Source organism: Morone saxatilis, unplaced genomic scaffold (genome assembly GCF_004916995.1).
Source record: "Morone saxatilis isolate NCDOM2014 unplaced genomic scaffold, NCSU_SB_2.0 Contig8, whole genome shotgun sequence".
Taxonomy (NCBI): domain Eukaryota; kingdom Metazoa; phylum Chordata; class Actinopteri; family Moronidae; genus Morone; species Morone saxatilis.
This window is the reverse complement of record NW_023340257.1, coordinates 26819665-26828324: the sequence shown is the minus strand read 5'-3', so window position 1 is coordinate 26828324 and position 8660 is coordinate 26819665. Positions and strand designations below refer to the sequence as shown.

Here is an 8660-nt window from a genome sequence, read left to right as displayed (position 1 = left end):
GTGTGTGAGAGTGTGAGTGTGTGTGTGTGTGTGTGTGTGTGAGAGTGTGAGTGTGTGAGACGTTCACTGACACTGTATCCTGTTGTGTTGCCCTCGGGATGGGAGTTTTTTTGGAAAACGTGCGCGCGGTGTTGTTCGTGTGTCCCTCTGTTGCCATGGTTACGGAGCCAGGTATCAGGTAATAATTAACATAAAGGGAACTGTGTCTAACTGTAATTGTAAAACTTTGTTGTGAATGACAATAAAAGGTCCCTGAAGCCTTGAATTTCAAAATAAAATACAAAAGTAGGAACTAGATCAAATAGATTAGAAAGGCAGGCAAACAAATAAAATCGAGTATGAGGATCATATTTAAGAATAAAGATTGGGATATTTAGTTTTTCTGATATTGTGTTGACTCTTATGTGTAAACTTCCAACTGTTATACAGCATTGTTTTAAAATGTGTTAAGTTCGAGTTCATTTGCACAATAATGTAAAAGTACATACATTAAAACAGTAAATTACAATGCAGATGAGCCTGTTTGGGCAAAGTAAAATAGTATAAAAAGTTCATTATTATTATTATTATTATTCAAAGACAATAAAACAAAATAAAAACAACAAAGCAAGCACAAACAATCTCAATATATATTATTTAAAAACAAACACCAAATCTAAACCGCGTTAATGAGACTGAGAGTCTTTAGATGGATCAGTTTATTAATCGACTGATAGAAACTGTTGCAGTTTAACTAATTAATTCATCTTTTAGTCTTTTATGGAGCCAAAATGTCAAATATTCTGTGATTGCAGCTTTTTAAATCTGAGGATTTACTGCATTTTGCAGTTTTAAATGATTGTAGAAGTGAAAATCTTTTAGGTTTGATCAGGCAATCAGATAAAACAAGACGTCTGAAGAGCTTTGGATTCAAACTTTATGTAGCTTCATTAAGTAAATTTACGTTAGTTGTTTACAACCAGCGGTCGCGTTATGTACAGATCTTTATCCACAACAAACACACTCCTCACACACTGTAACAGATGCTGTTTAGTGGCATTTAACTGACTTTAATTATCCATTAATCTGCTGCTTATTTTAATGCTAAACAGATTAATTTAGTCTATAAAATTGTGAAAAACGTCTTATTTTGTCCAAAACTCTTCTTCACTCTCATGAATGACAAAGAAAAACAGCAAATCCTCACATTGAAGAAGCTGGAACCAGAAAATATTTCACGCTTTTGCTAATCAAATTAAATTAAAGCTGCAACTTTTATAAAGAATATTTTTAGTCATATTTGCTGAAACCTTCACTATATCCTGACAGTAGAACATGAGACAGATAATCTGTGAACACGTCAGGTTCCTCTGGCTCTTCCTAGTGCCCCTAATTACATTTACAAGAATCTACCGGGCCCAAACGACAACAACCAATCAGAGCTGAGAAAGAAAGACAGATTGTTAAGTCTCATTCCCAGGGAGTCAAATACAGACTCTTTGGGACTCTGAGAATGAGACGGAACAATCAACTATTTTCAAGCCTCCAACCCAAATCGATTTTATATCTTTCTCGGCTCTGATTGGTGGTTTTCATTCGGGCCCGGTTGTAAATCCCATTAGGAGCACTAGAACGAGCCAGAGGAACCAGATTTTTTCACACATTATCCGTCTCATGTTCTACTGTCAGGATAGAGTGAAAGTTTCAGCAAATATGACAAAAACGTATTTTTATAAAGTTACCTACTGAAGCTTTAATTAACGCTGTGATCTTCAGGCTCGGTACCGGCAGCTGTTGCTGCAGGAATGCGTCGCTGTGGTGGTGAAACAGTCTCTCCGCCCAGCGACAGCAGAACAACACTCAGACCTGTTTTGGGTGTCTGATGGCAGACTGATCCTCGGCCACACCTCAAGGGAAACAATGAAACATGTCTGTGATTTCTAACAAACACTTTGGATTCACACTGAACAAACATCAACAACAACAACTCCTCGTGTTCAGGGCTTCGTCCCACACCACGGTCACAAATGTTTGTTTCTCTTCATCACTTAAATAACTAAAATGATTGAACCAGTAGAAGTGAAGTTGTTTCTAATGCACTTATTAACTGTGGTTGAATTGAGCTCAATAAATTAAATACTGATATTCTATTAACTGCTTTTCTCTCTTTTATATTGTGTAAACAGCATATCTCGTTTGGACAAAAACAGGTTATTTGGAGTCTATTTATATACATATTCGAATGACAATCAGCAATGGTTGATGCGCTCACTTGCAAAGTGTTTTTTTGCCACAGCAGTTTGGTATGCAGCAAAGAACTTGTCGGTCTTGATCACAGTATAGTTATTCATATCCCTGAATTATACTATATTTAGAACATAAATATTAAGTGATTGTTTGAAAGATGAACAAAGACTGTTTTGGTGAGTTTTATTTTATCTGTGAGGTAAAATTACTGGTTTTCTCTATGGAGTCTGGTTGGCTATAGCGCCCACATGTTGTTCTGAGATTCTGGCGCTCTAGTGTGACATCTAGTGGCAGCAAACTTTCTTGAACGCGTAACTTCAAATAATTTGTGCAGTTCTTGTAATATTTAATTTCATTATCAGCCTGTTTCGTAGTCACATTCATGAATGTAGCGTGCATATTTAATCCGTGATTAGTTAGGAGCTAAAATGTGATGGTTAGATACAGGGCGGAGGTCAGATGAACAGTTCAAAAACACTGCAATAGTGGAGTATAGGACCCCTTTTCCACCAAACTAGCTCTGATGTTTGAACCAGTTCAGTTCAGCATTTAACAATAAATAATCTACTCATTATAAACCTGCTTCCTGTGTCTGTAGCTGATTCGGGTCGGACTACGCTGCTGTAATGTAACATCGGTCATAATGGTGGTACTGGGAGATCCTGGACTCTGGGTGGAGGGCTCCAGTGTCACTGAGGTCTCACTGCTTCCACACTGAAACTGTGTCACATATCATATACCTGCAGCTACAGTTTCACTACCGCGACCCGATCTGAGCTGGATGTTTACAGTCACCTGAGATCTGATCCGTTTGACCCCATTCCCACCTGAAACTATGAGAACGTTAAAAGTTGTTATTGTTTCACACTCATTTGTTCTTTTGAAATCAGCAGAGTTCCCAACATGTCCTGGAAAACCTGGAAATATAGAGACTAGTTTTCTAGTCATGGAAATTGATTAAAATGATGAAAAATCCTGGAAATAATCTGTGTTGACCTGGAAATTTTAATTGTATTCTATCCTGTGCTGTGGCAAAATAAATGCTACAGTTAGAGGAAAGCTGTAGTCAACAGACCTTTTTCACAGCAGCCATTTTTACATGAAATATTCAGATAAAAACAGGTGTTACTGATGATATTAATTGATGTTTCATTCAGGTCAAACAGAGTCAAGGAGCATGTTGGCCAACTGGAAAGGCTTTGCTACACTAAATGGAACAGAACACCTGTTTTTACCCAACTATTTCATGTGAGGAAGAGGAAGGAGAGCTGAGTGAAGCTGAAAGCAGAAGAAGGAGTTAAAGAGAGAGAGCAGCAGGTTCTGGGTTGATAAGAGTTTTTTGGAGGCGTTCATGTGTTTTATTAGTGTTGCAGTGGCTGCTGGGCTTCATTATGACTCAGATTACCTTCATTATGTCCCCAGGCTCCGCCCTCCCTCCCTGTGGTCGGCGCTGACTCTTCGCTGGCTAACATCTGCGGGCTAATGTCCCCTCTGACGGCCATAACAACACATAATGTTATTACACCATTAAATAGCCTGCTTCCTTCAGCTTTATGGCTGCTGTTACCTGCAGCACATCAGTCCTCTGCAACACAAAGACTCTCAGTGAGCCGGCTTCCACTGCAGGACCAGACCGGGCCAGAACCATTGATCTACCACGGCCTGTTGTCCTGAAACCCCAATAGGCCCGAAAAATGTCCCATTGGACCGAAAGTCCATTTGTCTGACAGCCCGTTATTCCATAAATACAGACTCAAAGTGGAATGTTTTTCTAAACCTAACCAAAACGCAAAGACTGCCTATACCAACGCTAACCACATGTTTATTATCATTAGCATGACAACAAAGGTATAAATTATAAGTCCGCAAATGTCTTCGAATTATCGACACCCTCCACAACAAATAGTCCAACATCAAGTCCAAGCTAACATTACTGCAAAGCTTGTAAAATACATAGTTAATTGGCTAATGTAGCAAGATACTGTCAGCGGGACAGCCGGCACCAGATAACGTTTGCTTCCCCAGCTAGCATGATCCTAACTTATGTATTCGTTTCGGAGCGGAAACAGAAGATCATTCGCAAATTAAATGTTCGTTACCTCTCAACTTATTTGGGAAAAGTGTTCATCTCCTATTTAAGGGCATAAACTCCTTTTCAAAAAGGCAAAACAACCTTAAATAAACAGAAATTGTAGATATTTTTGAATTTTGTCATTTGAATCAAACTATTTTTGGGGGCTTTAATTGTTGGTGACAGCTGAGTGACAGGAAAGGTCCACAGGTCGGACCCGAACCCACAGTCACCAATACATCGGTGCCAGCTCCACCAGGCGAATCAAACTTTTCTGATGCAGTACTTCAAAATGTTTATAGAAATACATTAATGGATCCATCATCCTGAGGTTTTGCTGTTCAGACTGAATCTCTTTATCAGAGTCGGAACTATGTCGTCACTTTTCCTCCACTCTCTGGTTTTAAGTTGGCGTCCTCCTCTTCCTCTCCGTGATCCTCTCTGCTTATCCCGAACTCAGACACTTTCCTTTCAGTGCGTATAAATCACTGCACTTCGCCGCCTCGTGACGCCACTTCCAGATTAGTTAGTTTAACATTCAAATCTCTGGGAGAAACGGCGACGTATTTGGGTCACGAGATTAAGATCTGCTCAGTAAAAAAAGGCTCGTCTGACACCATTAGAAATTTTAAAGTCCCGTTCAGCCTGAAACCAAATTTGACATAATCGCTGAGCTTGGAATTATAAAGTCATATCTGTCCGATTTGCTCTTATAAACCAAAACTGAGAAATGTTAAGACTGCTGTTTTTGTGCCGTTGTGGTGTTTAAAGGAAGAATTTAAGGTTTTTAAACATTTTGGGAACTGCGTCTGAGTAAAGTTAACAACTTATTGGTCTGTACTGAGAGCTTCCCCCAGGACAAATATGATTATTGTGATTTATAAAGTGCTGTTCGTGCTCCATTAAAGGTGGAAATCAACACATCATCGCCTCATTAATTTTTAAGAAAGGACCATAATAACTGTGAACAAATCAGCCTCTAGTGGCCTCGGTGTTGTTTGACGCTGTGATTTGGAGGAAAATAAAGAAAACAAAAGCATCTGGCACCTTTTTTTTTTATTGATTAAGGGCTGAAGAAGAGCCACTTGTTGTCACTTCTTCATTAAAACTGACATTGTGTTCATGTTGGTTGTTTCCTGTTCGGGGCCGGTGGTAATCTGCATCTGAACCTATAATGTGTCTGTAAAGTCAGAAAATGGTCATATTGAACGTATCAATAAAATGTTTTTCAACTGGACTCTTTCCACAATATATAGCAGCAGGAAGTGATTAGTTTTACATAAACTTACTTCCTGTTTGGGGCACAGAATTTCCTGTTTCTTGGCGAAAAGTTGACATTCGACGCCACGACAAGACGTAAAGTGAAGACTTAATGAAATAATTATTATTATTAGACTGTAAATTGGCTGTATGTTAACATTAATGACTGGATGTAAACAGTGATGATTAACTTATAGCTATATAGCTTATACAGATCAATATATGATCACTTCCTGGACAGATTTCCCAATCAGCAGATGGATTTATTGGTAGTTTAGCTTTTAATAATGGTGTAACTACCAGTTGGTAGAGTTCAACAGACAAACATTCAGCAGAAGAGTAAAAAATTAGATATACACATTTAGTTTGATAATATGAAAAGTGAAAAGTATTGTGTTATTGGTTTGTATCAACTCCAAATTAACATTAAAGGCATGAAAACAGAGAATAAAGCTGGAGTCTCACAAGTGTCCCGAAGTGTTCTCCGGTTATTTTGGGCCCACGTTGGAGGAAACAGACTCACATTTCACCGAAACAGCTTTCTACTGTTTCACACACAGTAGAACTGGAGTTTGAGTTGAACTCTGGCTCATGTTACGGTTTCTTTTATCCACTTCCAGACTGTATTAACTTCCTTTAGCCTTTAACATCTCAGGACAAATGTATGTGGCTGTGAATATATTCTGGCTGTCAAAGGGTTTAACTTCAGATTTGTGCATCGGTGTATTTTTTATGAAATTTAAAATACGCATAAAAAAGTTGATGGAAAATGCTAAATGGCCTCAATTAGTTTTTTTTGTTTCCACATATTTATGTTTTTCCTGTAAAAACAGTTAGCTAGGAAGGGACCAGACCGAGACCGACTACAGCATCTGATGTTGACAGGAAATAAAGTACTGAGGTGGTTTTTATTGCTGGTTTTGGGTCCTGACACCCCAGAGCTGAGTCAGCTAATGTTATCAGCTGAATGTCAGGATATTATTGGTTGTGAAATCAGTTAGTTCATGCTGATGTAAGCACGCGTCACATTTTAGTTTTACAGGAAGACACAATGATATAAAAATACAAAGAAATTGATTTTTTTTTTTTTTTTTTTCTTTTTTACATTTTAGCATAAATTGTTAAATATTGAAACAATATAACACCATAACATCTGAACTTTAAAGAAGTTGGATGAATCTCCAGTGAACGGAGGATCGGTTTAAATTTATCCGAGTTTTTGTAACATAATTTAGCATAAATTGTGAAATATGGGAACATTATAACTGAGGATGTGATCTTAAAGGGTTAAAGTGACATTTTTATATCACCTTTCAGAATAAGTTGATTGTGATTTTTAAGTCACATGACTGATTGTCCCCGCTCTTTTAATTACGCCATCTTGTGGCAGCCTGCGGAGTTACAGGAACTAAACTCAGAAAAACGTTCTTGCTTGTTTGTATTTCTTTAAAGCGTCACAATGGCGTTGCTATAGAATATCTCTAACCGGTATAATATAATACATATTGAGTCTCTGTTCCCCCTCTGGCTCTTTGTCAGTTATATTCGGGATGATTTGTAAGCTATCTCACCGTCTCCATTTCCTCCATCACCCCCCAAAACTTCTCTACGTAATTACATAGTTAAGATCGGGTATCACCCCGTCGTCTTTCTGTCTCTCTCTCTGTGTGTCTGTCTCTCTCTGAGGAGGACAGAAAGGCTGTTTGTTCCCTGCCTGCCTCCTTTTGTCCAGATGAGACAATGGACTGACTCTGGGGGCAGGAAGGAGGAGGAGGAGATAGTGAAAGGAGCAGGACAAGGACAGACAAAGAGAAGAGATTTGGGGAAAATGTGAAAGTTTTTCTCCAAAGTTGGGTTAGGGTTAGGTCTGTAGCTAAGTTAAGCTGGTGGTTGTCTGACTGGCAGTGTGGTTTCTAGTGTTGGAGCTACAGACTGTAGCTAACTGCAGTTCACTAAACGGCCACTGGTGTCGCTATTGTCCGTGTTTTTCTTAAAGTTACATATAGAAGCTTTAAATATTATGTTGGGATTAGCAAAGGAGGGATTTTAGCATTAATATAAACTTAAACAATCAGCTGGAAGTCAGGAGAACAGTTTAATTCAGTTTTTTGTTAATAAACTGCACATTGTGGTGGCCAACAGGACCTCAGAACTGGTTCATTTTGAGGCCGGTTGACCTCGGATGCTGCAGGCGGTGACGTACTAAAGGTAACTGTTACTGTACCACAGGATGTGTCAGGGAGGAGGAAGAGGAGGAGGAAGAGGAGGAGAGTCTGTGACAGCGGAGGAGACAGAGGAGCAACCAACCTTATGTTGCTGCACAGCGACACACACAGCTGCTCTCTCTGTTTATACAGAGTCCTCACAAGGTTGGAAAAGACGAGAGGACGCAGGGAGAGTTTAGTTTTGTGGTCAGGATTAGGTTTAAATTGGAGTGGGATTAAACGTAAATTCACTTTCATTACAGCCTCAAGGGCAATGCACATGCATCACATCCTTTTTTCATTTCAGTAAAAGTAACATCGACTCTGCTTGTTGTTGTTTTCCTGACGAGCTTTTGGTTTGACTTCCTGGTTTCACTGTGCGCGTGCAGAGCGACATTAGGCAGAATTAATGAATAAAAAAACATTATTTCACTTTAAATGTTCCTCAGTTTCTGTCATATATTAAATGCTACAGGTGTTGACATTATATGAGGCCAAAGGTAATAAGAATGAGGTTAAAGTGAGGGGAAAAAACTACTTTACACTCTTATATGACATTTTTTATACGTTTATACAGATTAGCCAAAATGTTAATCGGACTGTAACCACACACACACGAAAGAGAGAGTCTTCACCGTTAGTGGACATGGCAGCCATTTGTTCCTTTAACTCTGAATTAATCATTTATTTCTACCAAATGAGAGTTGGTGATGTTTGGAAAGACTAACAAAGACAGTTTTGGTGAGTTTTATGAAGTTATAATGATACGATGACATGCAAGGTAAAATGAGCATTTTTGTCTCTGGAGTCTGGTGGAGAGTGATAGTGATATTACAGCTGTTTCTGGTTAAACAAAAGATCTATCTCTGTACGGATCCTTGCCATAATGTTTTCAGGCA

At 38.7% G+C, this 8660-nt stretch overlaps 1 protein-coding gene across 1 annotated transcript in view; it reads left to right on the top strand.

Moving 5' to 3' along the window:
* The window catches only part of si:ch211-137a8.2 (uncharacterized protein LOC777613 homolog), a 23836-nt gene that overhangs the window by 402 nt on the left and 14774 nt on the right, over window positions 1-8660 (top strand). The window lies entirely within an intron of this gene.